A 26,508-nucleotide genomic window follows, 5' to 3' on the forward strand; every position below is an offset into this window, starting at 1 on the left:
CCTTTTTAAAAAATGAATGGCTTAACTTTGAATTTTGATTGGCTTCAAATGTGGTTCATCTATTTTAAAAATGGTTATTAAAGAAAAATACCCCTATAAACACTGTTTACAATGGTAAAATTGTAAGGCATGTTTTTTTGGTGGCTTATTACTGTAGTATATCTGATTGACTGATCAGACGTACTCCTTCACTGACAGCAAAGCATGTCGTTTCTCTAACTCGTGTTTCCGTATGGGATTCATTGCTTTTTAAATAATTTGCTCAGTTGAAGCCCTTTGCTTATATGCAAAGAGATTCTGTTGGATTTCAAGTAATCCAATAAATCACTTCCATTCCCTTCTCATTATTTGAAGTTAGATCGTCCAGAGAGGCAAGTTCTCCTTTCTCCTTCTCATCATTGATTGAATGGGGTCTGCTTAGCATTCAGATGGCAGCATCCGACACAGTTTACGAGCATTCAGGGATTTCCTCCTTTGCTTCAAGCCCTTTTTTATGTTCACACACTTTCTTTTGCCCTTTAAAGACTTGAATTTCGCAAACGAGGCCTTTCTTTGTAATTATAAGGAGAAATATTGTCAAAAAATGTTTGGATGACACCGATTAGTCCCATTTCAATACTAAATTGCAGCAGCGGCGTTCATAAGAATCTGCGGCCCGTCCTTTTGGCCGTTTGGGAAAGCAGCCCGGATCAGCTGGAGACCCAGATATTTGGGGCATCTCTTCGCCCCCTGGTAGTTCTCCACCTGGTGTCCTTATTTGACTTCCCTCAGGGTGTGAATTAAGTCTTAAATGAAGTGCCACTCAGCGACGGCGACTGTAATGTATCTTCTTTTGTGTGGCCAAGTGGCTGAATTGGGTTCGTCCATTCCGTTGGGAGACGAGCATACAGTGAATAAATGCAGACGGCTCTCTTATAATGACGACGGGAGCCTCAGGCGTAATGGTGTGTCTTCTGCTGTGTCACGGTTTTATGTCGCACATACAGAAGAGATGAGAGCCAGAATGAATCGAAACAAAGTCAATGGGCTTTTCACACTTGGAATAGTTCTAAACCCCGGGTAAACAGAATCCTGGGTTATCTTGCTTCACGTTTCATAATTTCATAATTGCTCCTAATTTACCCGGGGTTAACTATTAATGACACAAAGTTCACTAATCACGATTCCATTTCGATTCACAAGCTTGCAATTAGATTCAATTTCAATTCCGATTTGATTCGATTCAATATCGATTATTTTATATGTATCGGGTACGGGTACAATATATGGCAAATTTTCTCAAGGAAAACAAATCTCTTATGCTGTAAACTATGGGAGTCAGTTCTAGCCTACCAGTCTACATTAGCCTACTATATTATTGAAGGTCAAAATGAACTGAATTGTATACAAACACTCAAATTGCACTTAAAAAATTGCATAATAAAGTTATAATATTAACTTTACAATTACATAATTATATTTCTACTCCAATTTGTTTTTTGAAATATAAACATTTAAATGGTGGCTGTCATAAAAACTTGCCTGATTAATTCAAACATGCATTAAATATTGAAGAACATTAAAATGATAATGAATTTGTAATATGGTGCATTTATTTTTCAAAATGCTCCTCTCTAGAGTTAATTATTCAGGATAGACTAATCGATTCTTGGGATTTAAGAGATGAGAATCGATTAAAATCGAGAAATCAATATTTTTTTTTACCCAGCCCTAGTATTCGTACAACCTTCATTTTATGAAGTGACGAGAATACTTTTTGGGCGCAAAAAACCCCAAAAATAACGACTTTATTCAACTGTTTCGTAGAATGAAATTGTTGACACTTTTACTCTTTCCCCGCTAGCGCTTTTGAAAAAAGTTGCCAGCCAGCGGCAACATTTGACCAGTTTTCACAAAATGTTAATTCCCCCATAATATATTGTTGTATGAATATCTGAACATGCAATATATCAAAAGAAAGAACAGACCCTGTTTTTTTCTAGCTTCATGCATTCTTTTTTTAATCAACACCTGAATGTGGGTAAGTTTCATAAAAAAAGGCGACATTTTGAGCAAAAAGCTGAGAAAATCGCACTTGTCAAAGTCTACATCCAGATCGGATTCAGAACAATGATCAAAACATTTATGGAGTAAATCGAGTCCATCAACACCCTCAAAGCCTCACAGTCCTATTGCTCGTCCTGGGTCGACATTTCATTCAGTGACATTAGGCAGTTTTTCCACTTTATTTTACATATGCATCTGCTTGCATATGCTATCGATTGTTTCTGCTGCTTCTTCACCTGTGTTTTGATCAGGAGATTCTGTACTTTTTCAGAAAATGTGTAATAGCGTCCCATACTGTATAACAGTGAAAACACGGAAAGCCGTAATTCTGTCAATGGCGGGGAAAGAGTTAAACCCTGGGTTAACGTTCTTATGTGCATATTTGCTTTGTCAGTGTCATTGATTGTATTAACGTGGCACGCAACCTGTTTACATAAAAGCTCTAGACATCCTCATATTGCCGACTGTGCTATCGAGTTTATACTGAATGGACTTTTCGGATAGAATGAAACTGTTTTCTGTCAGCATTTAACATTTTTCCTCTCAAACACCGAATTTACTGTTTATATACAATGCGCAGTGTTTTTGTGACTGTCCAAAGCACACAATATGAGTGCGCAATTGGTTGTCCGTTGCTAAGCTGTAATATTCTGACACAGTATTGTTTCGACGTGCATCATTCAGATGTCAGCTTTAACATGCACAGATTTCCGTAGCTTGTTTTAATCTGCTTGCACCTTAGACTCATTTTTCCTGCCATTTTCCGAAAAGATTTGAAAAACAAACAGTGTGGGCTTCGTGTATGCATAATCCCGAATCAGATAGATTTGTTTGGCATGACCAGGCTGACACTGTCTGTATTTGCTGGTTATATTATTCCCGCACCCCAGAGAGTTTAGGAATATTAGGATGGATAGAAGTATGGAAGGGGCAGTTCTCTCTCAAGGCATTCTCTCAAGCTAAAGCAGATGTCCCGGTTGTTCCTGGAGTGCCAGTGGCTTAGGACTCGATGTGGGATGAACAATGCTGACAGCATTGTTTCACACTGTACAAGTTTGGCACTGCAATGCGGGGTTAACACCTGCTCCGGAGCACGGTTTCACACCCCAGGGTAAAAAGCAGTGCTAACCCCGCTTCTAAATTACAAGTGTGAAATGTTCCTTTACCTGGGGTTTTAGGGTAGAAGTGGAGTAATTTTACAGAGTAGACACAATTTATTAAGTATTAAATTCAATAATTATAGCGTATTACATTGCAGAATACACTTATCCATCCTTAAACTACACAGTACACGATCTTGCTTCAAAAAAAATTGCTTAGTTCTTTTATAAAGATGACTAAGAGGTATTTTTTCCAGGTGATAGTTCACAATGACGCTACGCTGTCTATAGAAAGAGATTGAAAGCTCACTAACTTGTTTTTCCCTCGTGCCTTGGCGGTCTGGGCTCTCGGGTAGAGTTTTGTGGCTGCTAGCGCTAAGGTAGGTTAGCATAATGAGCAAAGATGCTATAAATACTTGAATGTAAATGGGGCGCGCTGCATGTCACATACGCTTGACATCTCTAAATAACTGTTGGTGCTAAACCACACTGCATTTTGTTTTCTGTGAAACAACAACAACTGTAAAAATTAGACCACCACAATGCCTTAATTTTGCTGCAAAATTGCTGCATCATATTCACAGTTTTGTATTAAACATGCATGTCAAATGAATTAGAAGATTTAGATTAATCAAATTTTTATTGTTATTAAATATTATGCTCTTTGCCGTTTTGCAATAAATTAATTACTTTTTTGTTAATTTGTAGTTTGTAATAGTATATTATTTTTTTATTATTAATTATACTAAACAAACATTTTACTGTGACCATAATATTTGTATACCACTGTTAGGGCTGCATGATAATGCTATAACAACTGATGATCATGATTATTTTGCTTCCATTATAATCACAATTAATATCCAGATGCTCTAGAGAAAGATAAATTACCATATGCTTAAGAGTCTGTGATTGGATCATTATTGCAGTGATTATTATGTTTCTAGCTTGTTATATGTTTGGCAACAGTTCTTCCAACCCTATTTGATGGAGTGTGTAGCTTTTCATTTCATAAACAACCATGTAGGAAGACACATCATACATCATTTTACAGAATGACAATACCAAGATTCATGAGGCTCAACTTGTGAGCGAATGGTTGGGAGGGAGCAGGAAGAATCATTTTCACACATGAATTGGCACCTCTGAGTCCAGACCTTAAATTCATTGAAAGTCTTTGGGATGTGCTGGAGGAGACTTTACAGAGTGCTGGACTCTTGCATTGTCAATACAAGATCCGGACCAAAAATGTATGCACCTCTTGATGGAAATCACATCACAACATGTATTTCCATCAAACGGAAAATCAATCCAAAAACAGTGGCTCCTAATATTTATTCAAATAATTCCAAATTTTGACTTTCTATTGTAGCACAGAGGTTGCAATAAGTGCATTTATTCACCAACATTGATGGCAAACAATATGGTCGAGATTCATGTTTGGATTTTTTTTTTTATAGTTGTCACTGAGGTTCGCACGCACATTTCATAGCAGCAAACCACAGACGTGGCTTCATGAAGGAACACAGTCTGGCTGTATGACACTTTAATTCGAGCAGAATTTCACAATTGACATCGCTAAACTTCAACATGCTTGTTGTTGTTGTCAGATCATCAGAGCTTTTTTTGCAGCCCAGAAAGAGATTAACTAAATCATCAGACAGAAAATGTATCCTTTTTAAGAGAAAAGCTGCATTTGGGGGATTTATGCTCTGGCAACCCCAAGCAGGAAAGTTATTGGAGGCTCGTTACCAATGTAAGATAACGGAAATGTCAAATTGTCGAAACATCTTCTGGACAAAATATCCAACAAACTTTCTGTGTAGGAATGCTTCAAACACCTGATGCGAATTCGGCTCTAGGCCATATTCCAAACAACTTTGAGGTTGAGGTTTGCGCCAAGGTTTGTTTCAAAGTTCACAGGTTCATAATCGTCTTTGAACATTACCATTATGCTTCATGACCGCCCCATATCCTCAAAGGGAAAGCTGTGTTTGGGATGGCCCCTTACCAGGCATTACCTGGAAGAATGTTACTGGATTACAGAGGAGAGACTAACCACAGTTTCCCATCTGGACGTGAGTCTTTGGTTTCAGCCGCCATCCTGATTGGACTAGAGGTTAATTTGGCATTCTAGTCCATTGCCCTAGAGGAATTCTGGGACAGTTGGGATTTCTGTCTTGCTGGGCAAAGGTCTGGCTATGCGAGACTAGCCACAGCTGTTAGTTATGCAAGTGTGTTTACTCCATTGTTTTGGGTGCACTGACAGTACAGTAGCTCACTATAGCTTTAATTCCCATAATGCACCAGGTCTGGCAAGGGTGAAAATGTTTGCACAGATGAGGCTTTGCTGTTGCATTTGTGATTGGAAGGAGTAAAACAGACTAAACAGACCCCCCCCACACCATATTCTTCTTCTTTTCCATTAATTGGCCAGCTTTTTTACCCTTCACACCTTGCCTGTCAGGCTCCACAGTGCTTTCTATCAGCTCTATTTAATTACAGATGTGTTTAGAGGGTGTAAATGGCTGCTGTTGACCCACTTTGGGCCAGAAACTGGGACAATATTTTTTTTTCAGCCTTCATTTGCTTCACTCGATCAATTCAGCCCATACAGAGGCTAGGATGAATAAATTAGCCAAGCTAGTTGCATTTCAAGGCACTGTCAAAATTAGGCCTGTCGAAACGCAGTGTAAGGTGTGATATCAAATTCACTTTGAATGACTGGATTATTTTGCTCCAATTATAATCACACTTCTTTTTCATTGGAATTTGTAATTGTGCATTATGAAAAACACCGGGGCTAGGTGTCACACTTTCTACTATGCTGTTATTTATTTGAAAATGAAACTGCCAATTGTGCTAAGGTCTCTCATTCCCTGGTGGAATGAAGACATTTGGTAACTCGCGGGGGGGGGGGGGGGGGGTGCGTTGATTTTCAATCTTGTGCATTAATCCTACATGATCCGTGAGTGGCATGCGGCACTTGGCAAAACAACCAGGCATTCGAACCTCTCAGCTTGAGTGGAATTTGAAACCACGTGCATCGTTCAGAGGTCAGCTTTAACATGCGCAGATTTCCGTAGCTTGTTTTAATCTGCTTGCACCTTAGACAAATTTTTCCTGGCATTTTCCGGAAAGGTTTGAAAAACAAACAGTGTGGGTTTCATGTATGCATAATCCCGAATCAGATAGATTTGCTTGTAATTACCAGGCTGACACTGTCTGCACCCTAGAGAGTTTAGGAATATTAGGATGGATAGGAGTCTGGAAGGGGCAGTTATTGATTCTCTTAAGCTAAAGCAGATGTCCCGGCCGTTCCTGGCGTGCCAGTGGCTTAGGACTCGATGTGGGATGAAAAATTCTCCACAAAAGGTAAAAAAATGAGCGAGAGTGAAGTCCATTAGGCGTGCTTTTAGCACCGCTCCACTTGGAAGCTCAACTTGGAAAAGAATAAGATGTTTTGGACATAAATCCACCTCGGAATGCCATGGTGGATGACTGTGGTGTTCCTCTCGGAATTCGTTGGAAACCAAGTACATATTTAGCCCAGATACACCAAAAGAGAGCCCGAGCGATTTAGCAACCGTCTATCAAGCGTGATAGTGGTTTTCCATATTTATTTCACACTTTTTTCCCTCCTTTTTTGCCTTGTTGAAAATATGCATAATACATGTTTTTATTTGTGTATAACGGCACCACCAACGACAATACTAATAATACAATGAACAGTTTTTTTTTATTTTTTATAAAATCAACATTGACAACAAAACAGCAATACAAATTGTCGGCTGTCAAATTGTTATGCAACACATTCAAAAAGTAATTATCCAAACAATAATTTGAAGTATTTTTACCTGTGATTTAATTTAATTGGAAGCTTTTCAGACCTAGGGATGTGCCTGAAGCCAAATTCCAATTTCGGAAAGAAGATAATGGATTCTACAGAGCCCCTAAAGGGACGTGTTGTTATTGGTGAAGAGATGGGAAGGAAAAAAAATATTTCAATGCTTTTGCATTCTCTTGCAATTTTACAGTTGTGCAATCATATTGTGTATAATTTACGGGCATCAGGGAGCCGCTATCAAAATGCAGACAAAGCGATTTTTACTTTCATAATCACACATACACTGTGTATAGAAGGGGTGTACAGTTCATGGTAAAATATTGAACCGTGTACTGTTCCATGGTTCAGCAGCTTATTCAAACATGTTTTGAATGTACATCAGATTTATGAAATGTTCACCTGTTTTGCAAGTGGTTGTCATGTTCTGACATTAAAGAGCATTTAAAACCAGAATTAACTTTCACTGAAGAGCAAAATCTACCTTTAAACTTGAAAGAAATAAAGATTTGACATTTATTGTGATAATAATCGATATCGACTGATAGGAAAATATGATTTTTTGCTTGTAGTTTGATTATTTGCTCTTATTTTCTTTCGGTGTATTCGACAGCAGTCCTTTTTATCCTGAACATAGCACACCCTGATAAAACCGTGAAACAAACGGACTCGTGAACACTGTTACCCCCATATAGGGAGCGGCGATACTGACCACACATTTTACATAAGATATTTGACCAAAATCCTCCGCCAATGTCCCGTCAGTCATCTCTCCTTACTCTCTTCACATGATAAGTCAAATCTTATGTACTGTACTTTAACCCAGGGGTTTTCAAACTGGGGTCCGGGGACCCCCAGGGGTCCTCCAAAAGGTTCTAAGGGGTCCCCAGAAATGTTCAGAGAATAAAAAAGCAATAGTTGTTAAAGTCTAACAAACATTGTAACTGTTTCATATCTGAATGTGTCTTGCTGTATACATACTTTCCAGAATTTTTCAATATTATGGATATTTTTCTTACACACACCCATCGATTCACTTCAGAAGGCCTTTATTAACCCCCGGAGCTGTGTGGGGCACTAAAATGATGGATGGATGCACAAATTTTGGGCAGCTATTCACTGCCATTATAAAGCTTGGGAGAGCCAGGACATTTTTTTAATATAACCCTGATTGTATTCGTCTGAAAGTTTGTGAAATGTCATATACACTTAAGATGACTTGAGAGGGAGTCCATTTTTGGGTGAAATATCCCTTTAAATGTAGCCAATTCAAGGTTGGAAACCATATGTTTTGTAATGCCACACTTAGGCTACTATTTATCTAACAGTTTTTAATATAATTAAAAAAAATTTGATTTCAGGAAGGGGGTCCCTCATAAAAGGTTCATCATATTGGGGGTCCTTGGCATCATAAAGTTTGAAAACCCCTGCTTTAACCGACTACCTCAGCAAGCCTAACCATTTCCCTTTAGGGGATCCATAGAATGCGTTATTCATTTTCTGCGCCTTTCCGGAATTCGGGATTCACTTCGGGCACATCCCTGTGTGAAACACATTATCGGCCTATTTCTACACCATTTGTGCTAATGATATGACATTAATGATCCCTCAAATCATGCAGCTTAGTGTGCCACATCTGTTTTGTTCAGCAAATGTAAGTGTATTGTTTTTTATTTGCATGCAGGTACGTCACTCTGTTTGTATTGCTGGTCCTTATTTAGACCGAGCGGAGAACTCTGATCCGTATTGATCTACAGAAACATTTCGAGCCGGCTGTTTTGCCTGTGCTTCGGACACTTGCACTTCTTCCTGACAGAACGAGCGTGTAATGCCAAAACAAACAAATGCTGATCTGGCGTTCAGTAGCGGGCGGATCACATTGTGATAATAGGACTAGCTGATGCGTGACTGATGACGCTTCATGTTTTCCCTCTCTCGCGCTTCTCCTCGCTGTTGCTCATGGATGGGTAAACAGCAGCACGCGGCTGTCTGATCATCACTCTGGAAAGGCCTGGAGTTAAAATATACAGATTACAGCTGCCAGCCAGCCACAAAACACTCACTCTGCCTCCCTTCCTCCTTCACAGGAGTTTATGCGTCACCGACCGCCGTGATCGGCTTCTTTAGGAAGTGTATTAAGTGTAGCTTGCTCTCTATCTGCAAGTATGTCACTCTGTTTGTTTTTCAGCGTGGTTCGTGTTGACGTCGAAAGCGTATAGTTTGCTCCGACCCATAACTGGGGCAGCTGTCCTTCGAGTAATTGGAAGTGTTGCAGTCCAAACACATGCTGCCCGCCAGCCTCACAACACCACACTGGCTCTGCGGTCTGTTGCTGGACATATGGACGGCCGAGCGCTTCACATGAGTGATGGGTTCACCTGTTACAGACGTGTTCCACACCAGCAGCCTCGAGTCTAAACTATGCATGGTGATAACTAGTGCGTTTTGACATTTTGGCTTGTTAAAGTGTCTCTTGTTTTGTTGTCCAACAGCACAGGTCAGACGCTTGTTAATAATCACAGATTTGTCCATTTTGTAGGCTTATTGCGCTGATGATACACGCTCCAGCGGGTCTCAAGGCCTCCGCTGTGAGGACTTTGTGCTGTGGTCCACCATCTGGGGCACAGAGAGCGAGAGACATGCCCATTCAGTGCTTTCTCTCTCTCTACTCTGTCTCTTGCCTTTGGTGTCGCGTTGCTTTGTGAACCGAGTGTCGTGCGTTTGTCCGGATTCAGGTGTGCGTTTGTGACGTGTATCTCCATCTGTCGTCAGATTCTTTTCTCTTTTTGTTCTCCTTTCAGTGACTCAACAGCTGATTTGCTGTATAGCATGTCAATCATTTGTGTGAGCTGTGTGATTGGCTGAATCAATTCTGGTTTTGAGGGTTTCATTCATTGTGTGTGTATATAATGTTTATCAGATGACTGAAACCACCTTCAAAGCTGTTTTAAGGACAGATTATGACCACATTCATCAGTGTATGTGGTTAGCAAAAATGCATTTATATATTTATATATTATATAATACGGTTGCTCTGTTTTCATTAAATTTAGTAATACTTACATTTTTAATGTTAAATTGTTTGTGGCATTTATTTATTCTGCTCTTTCCTCACTTTTATTCTCTATTAGCATCCTTTACTGCGGGATTGTTTTTAGTAAAGGAAATGCAAATTTTCCGACACCTTATTTTTTAGAATGTGATATATATGCAGATGTTGTTAATTTTGCATGCAAGTGTTATTGGATGTCTATCCCATCACACTGGAGATGCATTGGGATGAATGGTGTAAATGCATATTAAAATGTAATTTTTTAATGCAGTTCTGTTTTGTTCATTTTGCTTCATACTATTTTAATCATAAAAAGTGTCATTTCTCCTGATGGACATTCATTTGTTCTTCAGCCTTCTGGGCCCAGAGCATGTTGCTGATGTTTTGAGCAGATGTGAGGATAAAGATGGTGTTGATAATGACTGTGAATGACAATGATGATGTATGGATTCCTTCCTCTGGTTAGTGTGTGTGTGTGTGTGTGTGTGTGTGTGTGTGTGTGTGTGTGTGTGTGTGTGTGTGTGTGTGTGTGTGTGTGTGTGTGTGTGTGTGTGTGTGTGTGTGTGTGTGTGTGTGTGTGTGTGTGTGTGTGTGTGTGTGTGTGTGTGTGTGTGTGTGTGTGTGTGTGTGTGTGTGTGTGTGTGTGTGTGTGTGTGTGTGTGTGTGTGTGTGTGTGTGTGTGTGTGTGTGTGTGTGTGTGTGTGTGTGTGTGTGTGTGTGTGTGTTAACAGCTCAAGGCAGTGTGGGGGATTTAATGAGAGACGAGAGAGATGAGGACGACTGATGCGGTCTCTACTCTCTTTCACATCTCTGTTTGGGTGTGGCTGTCACGCTGGTTTATAGATGAATGCGTGTCAAATAAGGTCACCAAAGTGGTGGAAATGTTTCTGGTCATGGTATAACATTTATTATACCAGTAAGACTGGATTGACCAGTACTGAAGGCCACATGAAAGCTTTAATTTTTAGCTTTCCCTTTGTAAACAAGCCTCAAATGCTTTTGTCTGGTGGTGCAGAAAGCCTGTAAACACTATAAAAGTCATGTGACTGTCAGTACTGACCATATGAAAGGGGGGTTGTGGCTTCTGGAGTGTCCTGGTCCTGAGGCAAGTCTCAACTGGATTAAAGTCTGTGATGCTGAAACCCAGAGGGAGATTTCTGCTTCCTGTGTGTCCACAGGCTACATTATTTTGTCGGTTATGTCACAAATGCTATTGGACTCAAATGTGACATGGACCACAAAACCAGTCATAAGTCGCACGGGTATATTTGTGGCAATAGCCAACAATACATTGTATGGGTCAGAATTATTGATTTTTCTTTTATGCCAAAAATCACTGGGATATTAAGTAATGTTCCATGAAGATATTTTGTAAATTGCCTACCGCAAATATATATAAAAATTTATTATTAGTAGTATTGCATTGTTAAGGACTTCATTTAGACAACTTTAAAGGCGATTTTCTCAATATTTCGATTTTTTTGCACCCTCAGATTCCAGATTTTCAAATAGTTTATCCAAATAGTGTCCTATCCTAACAAACCATACATCAATGGAAAGTTAATTTATTCAGCTTTCAGATTATTCATAAATCTGAATTTTAAAAAATTGACCCTTATGACTGGTTTTGTGGTGCAGGGTCATATATAGTATTTTATTGAATTAATTTAATTTTTTTTTATTGAATTAATTTATTTTTAATTACATTTTTTTAATGTTTTAAATATTTTTAAATGTTTGAAATTTTATTTAGTTATAATATAATTTATTTCCTATTTGTATATAAAAAATGTTATTCATAATTTTATATTTTTTATTTATTTATTTTATTTTGGATTTTGTTTTATTTTATTATTTTATTTTGATATTCCTTTTGAAATCTGCTGTATAAAAAGTATACTGTTAAATTAATACAAATATAAAAATGTATATAAAGTGAAAAGTATATAAAAGTACCCACAATAATAATAATAATAATTAGGGCTGTAATCAACCAAAGAAAATCTTGGTCGACTGAAGTCCTGAAATTTTCGACTAAAAATCGTCTAAAGTGACGTTAGGAAAAAAAACGTTAAATTAATAAGCTGCACACTGTGCGCAGTACTTGGTAGCCTTGTTGTCTGCCTAAATTAATTATAAATAAACATAAAAAACTAGTAGGCTATTTGCAGAATATTAAATCATTTTTGAGCTGATTATTTTGCACTGAAATGAGTCTGACACACGAGTCTGTCGGCTCTGACAGCGTTGCATCACGTGCACCTGCGCAATATCATAGCCTATGACTTCCGAAAATATAGTACTGTGTTGTCAACTAGATATCATCACAAGAACTTTTGAGGAATATGCAACATAATTTAGACAATTGTTTTTGTCATATGTATTATAATAACTGACAGACACTAACATTTCAGCCGCTCTGTGCAGCTCGAACAGGAGCTCAGCTCAGCTTCGCGGCTGAGACACGAATAAACTATTAACTTAAAGCTTTTACTCTTAAAACACAAAAGGCACGTCCACTTTAATAAAAAATGAATATTTATTAAACAAGCCAGATCAAGAGCAGAAAAAACGCTCTCACAATTAAATAAATAATATACAAGAAAACTAGCCTTCTTCAATCTGTCTCTCTTCTCCAGTGGGTTGGGCTAATCCAAAAGAAGTGGAAACAATGGGGGTGTTCTGAAGACAGACTGTTACCTGTGAAACAGGGGTGCTCTGAAAACACCCCCATTAGCAATTAGTGCTTTCCACCTGATGAAAATGAACGCGGCGCGGCAAAACTGATGAAATGAACGCAGCAAAACGAATGAAATGAACCTGGCTCGGCAAAACTGATTAAATGAACGCGGCAAAACTGACAGTACAGATCCACTTAGCGCGGTGTTGTGATGCTTCCCCTCATGTGTATGTTGATGGGCGTTCCTCAAGTTTACCGCTATGGGTGTGCGTTTGAGCCAGCGGGGAATGAAAAACAAAGGACCCGCAAGAGACTTCTCTTTGCCAGTTGGCTGGGCTAATCCAAAAAAAGTGAAAACAATGGGGGTGTTCTGAAGGCAGACTGTTACCTGTGAAACAGGGGTGCTCTGAAAACACCCCCATTAGCAATTAGTGCTTTCCACCTGATGAAATGAACGCGGCGCGGCAAAACTGGTTAAATGAACGCAGCAAAACTAATGAAATGATCGCGGCAAAAAAATCGACCAATCAGAATTTTGGTCGAGCCAGAACGTATCGACTAAAAATCGACTAATCGACTGGGAGATTACAGCCCTAATAATAATACAATTAATACTTTTCTATGATTAAGAATAATCGGTTTACTGAGAAGAAGAGAAGGTTTTGAAAAGTGTGCGAGAGTCAGAGCAATTGTTGATTTTGTTGTGGTAGTTTGTTGTTTTAGCAGTGGAGACATATGCTTGAGAGAAGAGACTGATACAAGGTATGATCAGTAGAGTTTAAAGATTTGTGCCACTTCCTCTCTGCAGCCCTGAGTCTGGAGCGATGTTCACGGAGAACATCAACATATTTAGGAAATAGTTTGAAGATGGACGTGCTTATATCTGTTTGATAGTACTATATTTAGCGGCTCTCACATGATCTCACATAATGTCTGTGAAGATCAAGATGAAGATACGGTTTACACGTTTCTCCAGCTGTTGTACACAGAGGAAGTGGTTAGTGTTTAGTCCTCTAGTTCTGATACTGGAGATGGTGATATTTCTCACAGAATCGGTTGAATCTGTTTTTCAGGTCTGAGGACATCAGGGTTTCATATGGCTATATCTCTCTTATAAGAAAGAGGACAAGTATTAGGAGGGTGTTGAGGACAATAAAAGAATAGAGAAGTGAAACCGTTTGCACCTATATTGAAGGAACTATATAAAGAAAAACGGCATGAACAAACATGTACGTCTGAACAAGCTTAGGTAGTTTTAGGTATATTGGTGCAGAGCCTGTGGTTGTTTTGTAGGCAATCACCAGTGCCTTGAAATTGATGCGAGCGGCTATTGGCAGCCAGTGCAAACAGATGAAGAGAGGTGTGACGTGCGCTCTATTCGGCTCATTGAAGACCACCCTCGCTGCTGCATTCTGGATCAGTTGCAAGGGTTTGACAGTGCATGCCAGAAGGCCCACTAGAAGGGTATTACAGTAGTCCAGTCTGGAGAGAACAAGTGCTTGGACCACGAGTTGTGTGGCCTGCTCTGATAGGAAGGGTATAATCTTCTTAATGTTGTATAACGCAAATATGCAGGACCGGGCTGTTGCAGTAATGTGGTCAATGAAGTTTAACTGGTCATCTATCACAACTCCGAAGTTCCTGGCTGTCCTGGAAGAAGTTATGGTTGATGAACCTAGCTGAATGGAGAAATTGTGTTGAAGTGCTGGGTTTGTTGAGACCACAAGCAGTTCTGTCTTTGCAAGGTTGAGTTGAAGGTGATGATCATTCATCCAGCCAGAAATGTCTGTCAGGCAGGCTGCAATACAAACACCCACTGTAGGATCATCTGGTTGAAATGAGAAGTAGAGTTGAGTGTCATCAGCATAGCAGTGATAGGAAAAGCCGTGTTTCTGAATGACAGATCCTAATGATGACATGTAGATGGAGAAGAGAAGTGGTCCAAGCACTGAGCCCTGGGGAACTCCAGTAGCTAGATGATGTGACTTAGACACTTCATCCTCTCCACCCTGAGATGTAAGACTTGAACCACTGGAGTGCAGTTCCTGAGATGCCCATCTTCTTGAGAGTTGACAGGACGATCTGGTGGTTAACTGTGTCAAAAGCAGCAGACAGATCCAGCAAGATGAGTACTGTGGATTTGGAAGCTGCTCTGGCCAGTCTCAGTGCTTCAGTAACCGAGAGCAGGGAAGTCTCAGTTGAGTGGCCGCTTTTGAAGCCGGATTGGTGGTTGTCCAGGAGGTTGTTCTGTTCAAGGAACATAGAGAGTTGGTTGAACACCACTCGCTAAAGTGTCTTTGCAATGAAAGAAAGAAGGGATACCGGTCTGAAGTTTTCTAAAAGTGCTGGATTTAGAGAGGGTTTCTTAAGCAGTGGGGTTACCCGAGCCTGCTTAAATGCTGTAGGAAAGGTCCCGGTGTGAAGAGAGGTGTTGATGATATGAGTGAGTGCAGGAGTAACTGAAGAAGAAATGGCCTGAAGGAGGTGAGTGGGGATAGGATCAAACAGGCAGATAGTAGGGTGATTGGAGAGGATGAGTTTGGAGACTTCTGCCTCGGAGACTGTAGAGAAAGAGGGGAGCGTGTTAGTTGTTAAGATGTGTGTGTCAGTTTGTGGAGAATTGGCCGCTGATGGAGGTGGTTTTGTTTATGAAGAATGTTGTGGGCGGGGTTGGGGGGGGGACAAAGAAGAGAAGAGAAGGTTTTGAAAAGTGTGCGAGAGTCAGAGAAATTGTTGATTTTGTTGTGGTAGTTTGTTGTTTTAGCAGTGGAGACATTTGCTTGAGAGAAGAGACTGATACAAGGTAAGGTCAGTAGAGTTTAAAGATTTGTGCCACTTCCTCTCTGCAGCCCTGAGTCTAGAGCAATGTTCACAGAGAACATCAACATATTTAGGAAATAGTTTGAAGATGGATGTGCTTATCTGTTTGATAGTACTTATTTTAGCGGCTCTCACAATCCCATGTCTGTGAAGATCAAGGCGAAGATACGGTTTGCACGTTTCTCCAGATGTTGTACACACACAGAGGAAGTGGTTAGTGTCTGGTCCTCTAGTTCTGATACTGGAGATGGTGATATTGCTCCAGAATCGGTTTAATCAGTTTTTCAGGTCTGAGGACATCAGGGTTTCATATGGCTATATCTCTTCTTATAAGAAAGAGGACAAGTATCAGGAGGGTGTTGAGGACAATAGAAGAATAGAGAAGTGAAACCGTTTGCACCTATATTGAAGGAACTATACAAAGAAAAACGGCATGAGGGACTGGTTATTTGAGCACAGTGACTAAACATCACGAGAAAAGCACACATAACAATGATAGAGGATTAGACTATAGACCTTATTCACAGCAGTGCCATCTTTGATTTTTAACAGGAATGAAAGTGAGGCTGTGATGGATAGACATACATCACTTCAGTTTTTGAGTTGAATTTTGAACTGACGAAAAACACTGCAAACATATCTTTTCAGAAGGCAAAAAAACTCTAGACAACATGAGTGGTCTAGGAGCTTTATACCAATTTTAACAGTGGGCGCCATTGAAAACACAGTAAGTCTCACAGCCTCGCTTTCATACTGTCGCTGTTCTGAATAAGGTCTATAGTGAGTTTAGAGATGAATCAAGGAGACCAGTGTGGAATCAGGATGAATTATCCAGCAGTGCTTTTCCAGCTCTTAGCTTTTTAAAAGCTTTAATCTAACTTAAGGCAGCGGATCGCATCGCATCGCAATCTCCACACACACACACACACACACACACACACACACACACACACACACACACGAGGGGCGAAAGAATCAGAGAGCCGATTACGACACTGAATGAGGTGAAGTGGGCAGCTTAACATGTCTGACCTATATTCGCATTTAATCAGAGTCCTGTATGATTTACTCCGGCCTGTGGAGACACCGCTCGCTTCGTCTCCTTCACATATAGTGCTTTTAGACCGCAAACACACAATTTACATCTTCTGCAAGGCGGGCGTCTCTCATGAATCAAGAATGAAAGATGTGAAAATCTGAAAGGGAATTTGAAGCTTCACAGTGTTTTGATTCAGTTGATTATAAGGTATAATCTTGATTGTCTTTTTTTTTCTCTTCAAGAAGTATTTCACTTTCATTCAGGGCAGAACAATAATATGATGCACTCTGTGGTCTTCAGATATCTCTGCTTTGAGAGGTAAAAGGCATACACACAAAACACTGCTCATCTCACGATGACGCTTGACTTTTTCTCCTCATCCGTCTGTTTTTGAAGAAAGAGGAGACCCTATGATAATTCTCTTTGTTAGACACCAAATGATATTTCTCTGACCTTTTAGATATCTGAAACACGGATAACAGGCAATTTTCAGCCAACGGCCCACACCAAATGGCTTCATTTATTTCTGATAAACCGCCAGAGCAAATCTATTCTTCCAGGCCCTTAAATGACACGAGCACAATGTGAGGGGAGCGTGTGGTGTCTTTTGAGTGAAGGCACCGCTTACAAAGGTGCCCAAATAGACCTAATGTCTGGAGATCTCAGGAGGACTGTGACTCAGATTATTGCTAATACCAAAAATGTGTGTGTGTGTGTGTGTGTGTGTGTGTGTGTCTGCATCTGTAGCCTGGATGCTGTGAAGCAGTACATGAGCTTCTGACAGGCAGATAAACTCTGCTCATTTTAATTGTTGTATTTTATTTTATTTATACATTTATTTATTTATTTTTTACTTTTTTCATTTTAATTTATTTTATTTTTTAATTTAATTTAATTATAAAATATTATTTTAAACTTATTTCACTCTTTCATTTTATTTTATTTATTTAATTGTTTGTTTCTATTAAATTTTTATTTAAGATGTTTTATTTATTATTATTTTTATTCTTATTTGTTTTATTTGACCCTTTATTTTATATTTATTTAAATTTATTTCATTTTTATTTGACTCTTCCATCCATTTATTTAATTTATTTTTATATTTTTTTAATTTGTATTATTTTATTTTACTATTTAATTTTATTATTTTATTTAATTATACAATATTAATTTACTCTTTTACTCTTATTTCTCTTTTATTTATTTATTTTAAATTTTTTTTGCTACATTTTATTTTGTTTTATTTATTTTATTTTTATTCTTATTTGCTTTATTTTTTCCATCCATCCATCCATCCATCCATCCATCCATCCATCCATCCATCCATCCATCCATCCATCCATCCATCCATCCATCCATCCATCCATCCATCCATCCATCCATCCATCCATCCATCCATCCATCCATCCATCCATCCATCCATCCATCCATCCATCCATCCATCCATCCATCATCCATCCATCCATCCATCCATAGCTCTGTTTTATATATCGACATTTTAATTGTAGTTTTCAATTAGCCTTACGCCTTCAGATCCTTAGCAGACCGAAGGGTTAAGTGTGTTCTGGTGTCAACGTCCAGGCTGAGGAATGTCTAAATGAGCTTATTAATTAACAGACCTTCTCTCTGTCAGCTCATGAACCCATCACATGCATTCACATTACCATCAACAGCATCTTCCTCTTTAGCAGCTGCGGTAATGAATGATTTCCACAGTGGCCGCTCCTCACAAGCATGCCAAGAGCCGTGCCAAAGAACCCAGAGCTCCTGTTATGAAGCACAGATGAATTGCTGGTCTGACAGACTGGCGATAGATTCAGATTCTTACATCATACCGTGTACATTACTGTGTGGTCGAGGCTAACAGCGTTGAGATGGCTAAGAAAGGAGAAGGGTTTTGGATTTTGCTTACAGAAGAGCTATTTACGTCCGTATCATAAGTATTTTACTGTGGTTGAAAGGCATTATTGGGTTGTGTTCAATTTTCTGGATTGTAATTGAACATCCTTGGTCTCTCAAGTCTTGGAGTGTATCGAATTTAATTGCCTGCTTGTATCAAAGGCGATTACATGCCCTAAATCCTGTTTTGTACGGGAGGGGAAAAAAAAACCTGTTTTACTTTCACTAAATGCTTCAGTACAATCTCTTGCCTAATTGTTTTGAAACTTCTTGATCCACCCCAACAAAACAAAATATTCCCAGTTTCTGCATAATTTATTCGCTCTACGCTGCAAGATGCTCAATGCTTAGACCTAAATATTGTGTTAATAATTCAGTCTCATTTGGCAACACAGTCATGGACAACACAGAACCCGGTGTACATTTGCATATTAATGTGTAATGAATAATGAATGAATCTCGAGGTTGATTAGCTGTCAGGTTCGTGGCTGGATCACAAATCAGTATGGGGTAAGGTTGGTTTAAGTGAGGGTAAATGCACATTAGGGGATCCTTTTGAACCAATTTTCAATTAACTGCATGCTGATACTTGGAATAGCATAATGTTTTGGGTGCAGTATGGCTAATTCTGAAAATACAGAATTATGTTAGACGAATGTGCTTGCACTCTGTCACTGACTAGACATATTGAAAATAATGCAGGTCACTTTTTACTGGTAACATAAGACATTTAGCATTATCAGGACCCACAAATATTCCCCCATTGCATTCTTATACGTTATACTCAGCATTATACACTGAACAAAATTATAAACGCAACACTTTTGTTTTTGCCCCTTTTTTCATGAGCTGAACTTAAAGATCTAAGACTTTTTCGATCTACACAAAAGGCCTGTTTCGCTCAAATATTGTTCACAAATCTGTCTAAATATGTGTTAGTGAGCACTTCTCCTTTGCTGGGATAATCCATCCACCTCACAGGTGTGGCATATCAAGATGCTTATTAACCACCATGTTTATTGCACATTTATGCCTTAGGTTGGCCACAATAAAAGGCCACTCTAATACATTTTATCTTTGTTTAAGCTCTGCTTTAAAGTTTAAAGCCACTCTGACAGCATGTGAACGCCGAATTCAGTTCTCTTTCTTTTGAGCTTAAACTGACACATTAACGCAAAATGTTGTCAAAATGCCGTATCGGCGAGTATCCTCATAAACACAGTCAGTTATTTGTTGTAAATAATTGAGAAAGAAAACGGATGAGTGTCAATGTGTCATTTATATTAGGTCTGTGCATTCGTCTTAAAGTAACAGCAGCCTAATATACCCTCAGTTTGTCACCAATGGTGATAAAAAACAAAAGAGAAAGTGAAAATGACTTTTGTAAGTATTTTACATGCTCAAAGTAGTCATTATCAGGCAATGCCAATGGCTAGACATTATGGTGGCCAATATATTGACGATATCTTAAAAATATCAAATAATATATTATTATATCAAAGAGGTAATATACATCGTTTTGGAATCGATATCGCGATGTGCGCATCCAAGATAGTCACATTGCAGGATGTGCAATGTGAAGTAGGCCTATATACAGATCGTAGTTGATCCGTGATCCGTACGGGACAGCTGCTCCCCAGTTCGGAACGCATGTGATTCCCAGATTAATTGCAAAGTTTAACCATCATAGAGTGAAAGTTTATCATTTGCATGTGTTTTTAAGTCGAGTCAGACAGGCATTTTAAAATCGAAATGTTACAGTGGTCATCTCGCTGTAACATTTCATTTTGTCCAGGCACCAAACCATCTGATTCTTCCACACTCCGCACAGTAAATCTTCTGAGCTCTGTTTCTGTTTCCTGGGTGGCTCAGGCACAAGCCTGGAAGCACTGAGGCAGATACACATGTCACTTGGCCAGAACTTGAGCGGCGAGGGTAAACCCATCATCCTGAGCTCTATGTCGTGCTGTAAGGAGCTTAGACTACCCAACTGTAGCATCACACCCTCCGCAGACCTGAAACCAAGTAACAGACCTAAAACAGATCTGCAGTTAATCCGCACAAACAGAGTCTTGCGTTGAGTTCTCTATTTCGATGTCTGAGCCCAGCCAAGGGGATGAGGCTCGCAGTCTTAGGTCTGTGTCAGCCCAGCAGGATTATAGGATGCGAGAACATAGCGCCTGCTGAGGATTGGACTGTGTTTGTTTTTCTGACACTCTCCCACAATGCACATGGCATCAGTTCAAATCAAAGTTGCTTTGATTTAGCTCTCAACTTATAAAAGATTTTTGGTAGGGCTAGGCAGGCACACGTATTTCCCGATTCAATTCTGATTTCGATTCAGAACCATTAAAAATGTATTCATTTGAATATATCAAGTACAGTACATGTCAATTTTTCTAGCTGACTATCAAGCTATGGGCATTTATTAGCTTTCTTGAGGTAAATCGTAACATTACATGGCACTTTCTGGAGGTGAAACACTGGTTGAGCGATTAAATGACCTGATACTTTTCTGAAAGTTGTACTGTATCTTTTAACATAGCTTCTTATGTTCATTCATGTTTATTTAGTGCTATTACTGGTAGTGAAGAAAAAGAGATGATCGGTTTACAAAGCGGATACAGCAATCTGTCACGCCACATTTAAAGAGCACCAAACCGTTATTTATTGTTTGAATTTCATAATAAAATTGGCAGAATTTGAAAGCCAGGACTTTGTTTCATATCAAAAGTATCGAAGCACAATGCTGCGCGTGATTTATTGGATAAGAAGCGGTACAAATCATGTCAAGTGAAGTTTTGTTCACGCATCAACAGAAAACAGCATAGACTAAAAGAAGGATTCTTGGGATTTAAGAATAGATACAGTTCATCAAAATGAGAATAGATTCAAATCAATATTTCCCAACCCAGTTCTAATTTGTAGGCATCATACACGCACTGCAAAGGCTCATTCAACAGTGTGCAAAATGATGCAACCTAATAAAATCTATTTTAATCTAAGCCTTTTTTTCCTATCAAACAATCACAGAATGCAATGCACCACAATGTTTTATGCTAGATAGTGGATGGAGTCAAGAGAAATGTGAACTGTGAGCTGAAGTATTATACATAACTTTTAAAATATTAACTTTATACGTAAAATATTTTATGATATTATATAAAATAACATTTATTTATTTGTTTTTGGTTTTAGTTCAAGACCTTTAGTCTCAAGATTGTTGTGTTTCATTCTGTTGTTTGTTCTGTGCTGTTGTGCAGCTGTGAACACTCCCTTAAAAGGTAGCTGAAAGTGTACACTCAAAAAAAAAAAAAAAAATTGTAGGATATACTTAAAAAGCAGTGTCAAGTGGCTTCCACGCGACTATATTGATTAATTTTACAAATAACAATTTAGTTCTATGAACAAAGTAAGTTAAAGCTGACAATTTATTTGAGTATTTATAAATCATTAGAATTTGTCACTGTTACATAATATTTATATGTGCAGTTTACTTAATAATGTTACGTTAAATTTGTAAAAGTTTATTATGTACATTTAAGACATTTATTGACAATTTACCTTACTAAATTAACTATTTTCTCTACAAAAAACAATTAAGTTCATGTAGTTACATGAATTAAGTAACGTGAACAAGGATGGTTTGTGTGAAACTAACAACAGTGAAAGTTGTTTTAATTTTAATTTTATTTTGGAACAGCTCTTACTGTGCGTTCACACCGCCAGCGGCGAGAGCGTCAAAGTGGACGGAAGTCATTCATTTTCAATGGGAGCCGGCAGCGAGCTCCGAGTGCTCCGAGTAGCAAGAGTGGCATGGCGCGGCGCGTCTTGGCCGATTTGGCCGTCGAGGAGAGTTGAAATCAGGTCAACTTTATGGTAATGAGCTATGACGTGGTTCGGCGGCAACCAATTGGAATGTAGAAGTGCTCCACTTGAGAGGATTCCAGAGAACGCAGTCCTGTAAACTTTGGTTCCAAACACATTAGTTCCCAAGCAAAATGGAGGAGAGGTCGATCATTGCTGTGGCGGGTTTGATTAGATGGCACGCAATATTATTTATAGGCAACATTTTCACGCTAGAATGCTTGTTTTTCAGCGGGAATGCAAAGAATTTGCTCAAAACAACACTGATTTGACCAATTGCATCAATGCTGCCCTTCATCCAGGACAGTTATTGTAATGTAGGCTGCACACAAATGAATGTTAATGTTAATTTAAGACCACGGCTAGTAAACGTCTCCTATAAACTGCATGTTCAAACTCCTATAAACTCAAACCACACCGCACAAATGGCTTTTAACAGGTTTATTAAGTTTGCAAACATATAACTAATTGTTAAGTTCTTTCTTTCACATTTAAAATATTTCATGAGGTTAACTTATACCCTACTTGTGGTCAGTCTGCACAAATACCTCCTGCTTCAATGCTTGTTTGCTTTGCGGCCCCTTTAAATACAGTTTAAAAAAAGATCAAGCATTTGATCTACCTCAGAGCGCCAGCGCATCCACAAATCTTTCTACAGAAATTTGGACACATTTTGATGCTCTCGCCGGCGGCGGTGTGAACTGTTAGAGTATCCATGATAGTTAGTGAAGAACCTTGTGTATTAAAGAGAGGTTGAACGTCAAGGTCTCTTTGATCTTCACTTTAGTATAACTGCTGTCAGATACAGTCCCTCGTGATTAGTAGTGTGCAAATGTATTCAGGGATGATTACAGATGATTTTTTTTTTTTCGAGACTATAGGCTAGTGCCCCAAACACAGATTAGGGATAGTGCTAAAAAGGATTTTCAGCGCGAGAATTACTGATGAGATCGTAATTCCAAGGTTAATCTGTGTCTGGGAATCTGCCACTCTACTATAAATATGGATTTAGTTATAAATGTTGTGAAATATTACAGTTGTTCATGTTTTTAATTAATGCATTGTGTCAACATACAACATACTGGGTTAAAGTAAAGTGCAATTTAAGGCTGATGTATCACTGGATTTGCCAGTTTGGCATCAAATCTTTTAAAAGATACTATTTTATTTGAAACATTTATTGGTTGCAAGTAAACTAGATATCCATGTATATCCAGTCATTGCAAAAATAATTAAGAAAAGTGAAGTTCCTTCTGATAAAAGCATAATTTGTTTGCCGAGACCTTTTTGATTGAGGTTTGATTATTTTATTCAGTGACATTCAGACATTAAGTGTGTCCAAATACGTTTTGGGTCTGTGGTTGAGCTTTTGAAAGCATTGCCATTATTCTTTTTTTAAAGTGGTAGTTCACCTTTTTTGGAGCGGTAAAGGTGTCTCTCTTCCTCACATTCTTGCTCTTTCTCTTTCTCTTTTCTCTTTCTTCAGGTAATTAAAAACCACCGAAAGTATTTTTCGGTCACTGAACACGTTTGAGCCTCTTTGGCAATGCTCCAGCTCCGTTAACAGCTGCCGTACGGTTACCGGGAAAGGATTTGAGCTCTGTCAAGGACTCCACATCCAAGCTGAATAATTTAATGTGCTGCTGCCGAAAACCTGTATAATTAATTCAACGGACCTACTTTGTTATTTTGCCTTCCAAATTTTAAAGTCAAATTGCAGCTGCTTTCAAAACTCAGGGAGTTTAAAACTTGGGTTGTGAGGCTTTTTGGATTCACAGATTTTGGAGATTGAGATTGTGATTGGATGAGTGTTTCAAGGAGATGCACTGAACTGGTTTTAGTTTGTCTTTCTGAGTAAAAATATTCAGTTAGATCCAGAATTTTCAATTTTAGTGGTTCAGTTCACCATATTTACAATTGCATGATGAAACATTAATGTGAACTACAATTACATTTTCCGAGGAAAATATGAGTGCTGCTCGTCTATGCAAAACTCCTCTTCAGGTTACCAAGAAGGTGTTGCGATGTGGTTGCTACGGTATTCCGGGTGGTTATGTGTAAAGATGGGAATTGTAAGGAATTATGGCCCCTTAATTCCTTTTTTTGATAAAAAAACCCCCTCCTAAATCTCATTCCTATCAATCATAAGATTGGATTACTTTGTTTGTGTTATATGTTTGATTCACTCAAAAGAATCAACTCATAGGAGTCATTTATTTGTGAATCAGTTACACTGATATATTCACTGGTCATACTCTGTTTTTGATTCACTAAAATAACTAAGTCAACCAATTTATTAGACTCATTTATTTGCAGATTAGTTTACATGATCATGTTGAATGTTTTAGATTCGCTAACAAGATCCGACTTGGAGTTATTCTTTTGGGACTGCACCGATTGCTGTGTTTTTGATTCACACACGTTGGAGTCATTCTTTTGGGAATCGCTGCAATACACTGGTCGTACTGTATGTTTTTGATTCACCAAAAAGAATCAACTCATAGGAGTCATTCTTTTTGGAATCAGTTGGACTACACTGATTTAACTTTTGTTTTTTGATTCTCTAAGAAGAGCTGACTGCAAATAATCATAGGGTGACTTTTTATCATCTACAATACACACCGAGAGGTTCTCAATTAGGTCAGAGCCTCTTTGTGAGTATCCCAGATTGGATTATGTCCTATAAAACTATGAAATCCACTCCACAAATCATCTCAGGCAGGTGAGATAAACTGATTTAACACACATATCCCATAATCCCCTCCGAGTGGAGTGGACAATGATGGCATCATTATAATAGATTTGAGAGCTTTCGTGGTGGCTGTTTGTGTGAGGAATGCTGATTACAAGACATATCCTCTTTTTCTCTCTCTTCAGTCATTTTCCAGTCTTGTCACTTCTTCTTTTCTTTTTGCATGTCTCTCACCATCGTTTTGTCTCCATATTCTTCATTTCTGCTCTATTTCTTTACTTGTCTTGGCTAAGGGAGCCTTGAATTCAAATGCTCTTAGCGTACATGCTCATCAAAGCGAGTCTCCTCAGGTGAGTCTCTCTGTTGAGCTCTTAAGGAAGAGAGACACGTCACTTTCATTAAACCTTCCCATGGCTCTGAACTTCAGAGCAAATCTGGCAACCCTGCCCTTATGAGCTTAAGCTGAGGTCATGCTAGGCTTTGAGCATCTGAAATTACTCCAAACCCCACAACACTGCAAAAAAGACAACTTTTGGGTTTGTGCGCTCTTTCAATTCAGCCAAAAAGGTCAATCCGTGACGTTTACATCTGGAAATCAAATGTTTTTGCACCATGCACACTGCTCGCCGAACCTCAGCTTTGGTTCATAGCTGATCACATGTGTACGAATGGAAGGGAATGGAGGATTTTTATGTTTGTTTGTTTTCTTCAGTGTCCTCTTGATGAAATTCATCATGTAAATGTCATGTTTAAATGTCATGACATGGCTTGAAATGTCATGTCACCAATGTAATTGAGATATTTTTTGTCTTTTTAGTTTTTTATTTGTTATTTCAGTTTGAGTTATTGTAGTACATCAAGTTAAAGGTGCAGTAAACAATTTCTGAGAAACACGGTTGATATTTGAAATCAACCCAAACAAACACACCCCTCCGTTCATTGCTCCGCCCCCAAATGCATAAACACTCAATACACAGCGGATGTCTCTTTATCATATGTGATGCGAAGCAAAATAATATCTTGCAAAAAATAAAGTGAAGATGATGAACGAATGACAAAAAAATAACATGCGGTACACAAGAGCATATAAGTAGCACACCAGCTCCAGACAAACAATGATACTCAAAACTTTCTGTTACTATAGCTAATATTACAACAACAACAGCATATTTTGGTTCTGTGAAACATAGAAAAAACAATGTTTCACACGAATGGATTAGAAACAACGCAACCTCTGTGTCAGTTTTCAGGCCTTCCCGCTTCTGTCTCTCCAGCGCTGTTAAGCTTTTCTAATATTAACGCGGGTCCTAAAGCTCTTGCCTGATCATAACCCAGTGATATTCCTCCGATCTTTTTCTTTTGTAATGTCTCTCAGCCATCTCTCTTTCTACAGTCTTTCTTCAAGTCTCCTTCTTGCTCACTTTCTCTCCTCCCCAATCATGAGTGGACACGCCCCCTACTACTGATTG

General features: G+C 38.7%; 1 protein-coding gene across 2 annotated transcripts in view; it reads left to right on the forward strand.

Moving 5' to 3' along the window:
- The window catches only part of dock4b (dedicator of cytokinesis 4b), a 118,099-nt gene that overhangs the window by 18,047 nt on the left and 73,544 nt on the right, over window positions 1–26,508 (forward strand). The window lies entirely within an intron of this gene.

This window comes from Gobio gobio (genome assembly GCF_949357685.1).
Source record: "Gobio gobio genome assembly, chromosome: 5".
NCBI lineage: Eukaryota > Metazoa > Chordata > Actinopteri > Cypriniformes > Gobionidae > Gobio > Gobio gobio.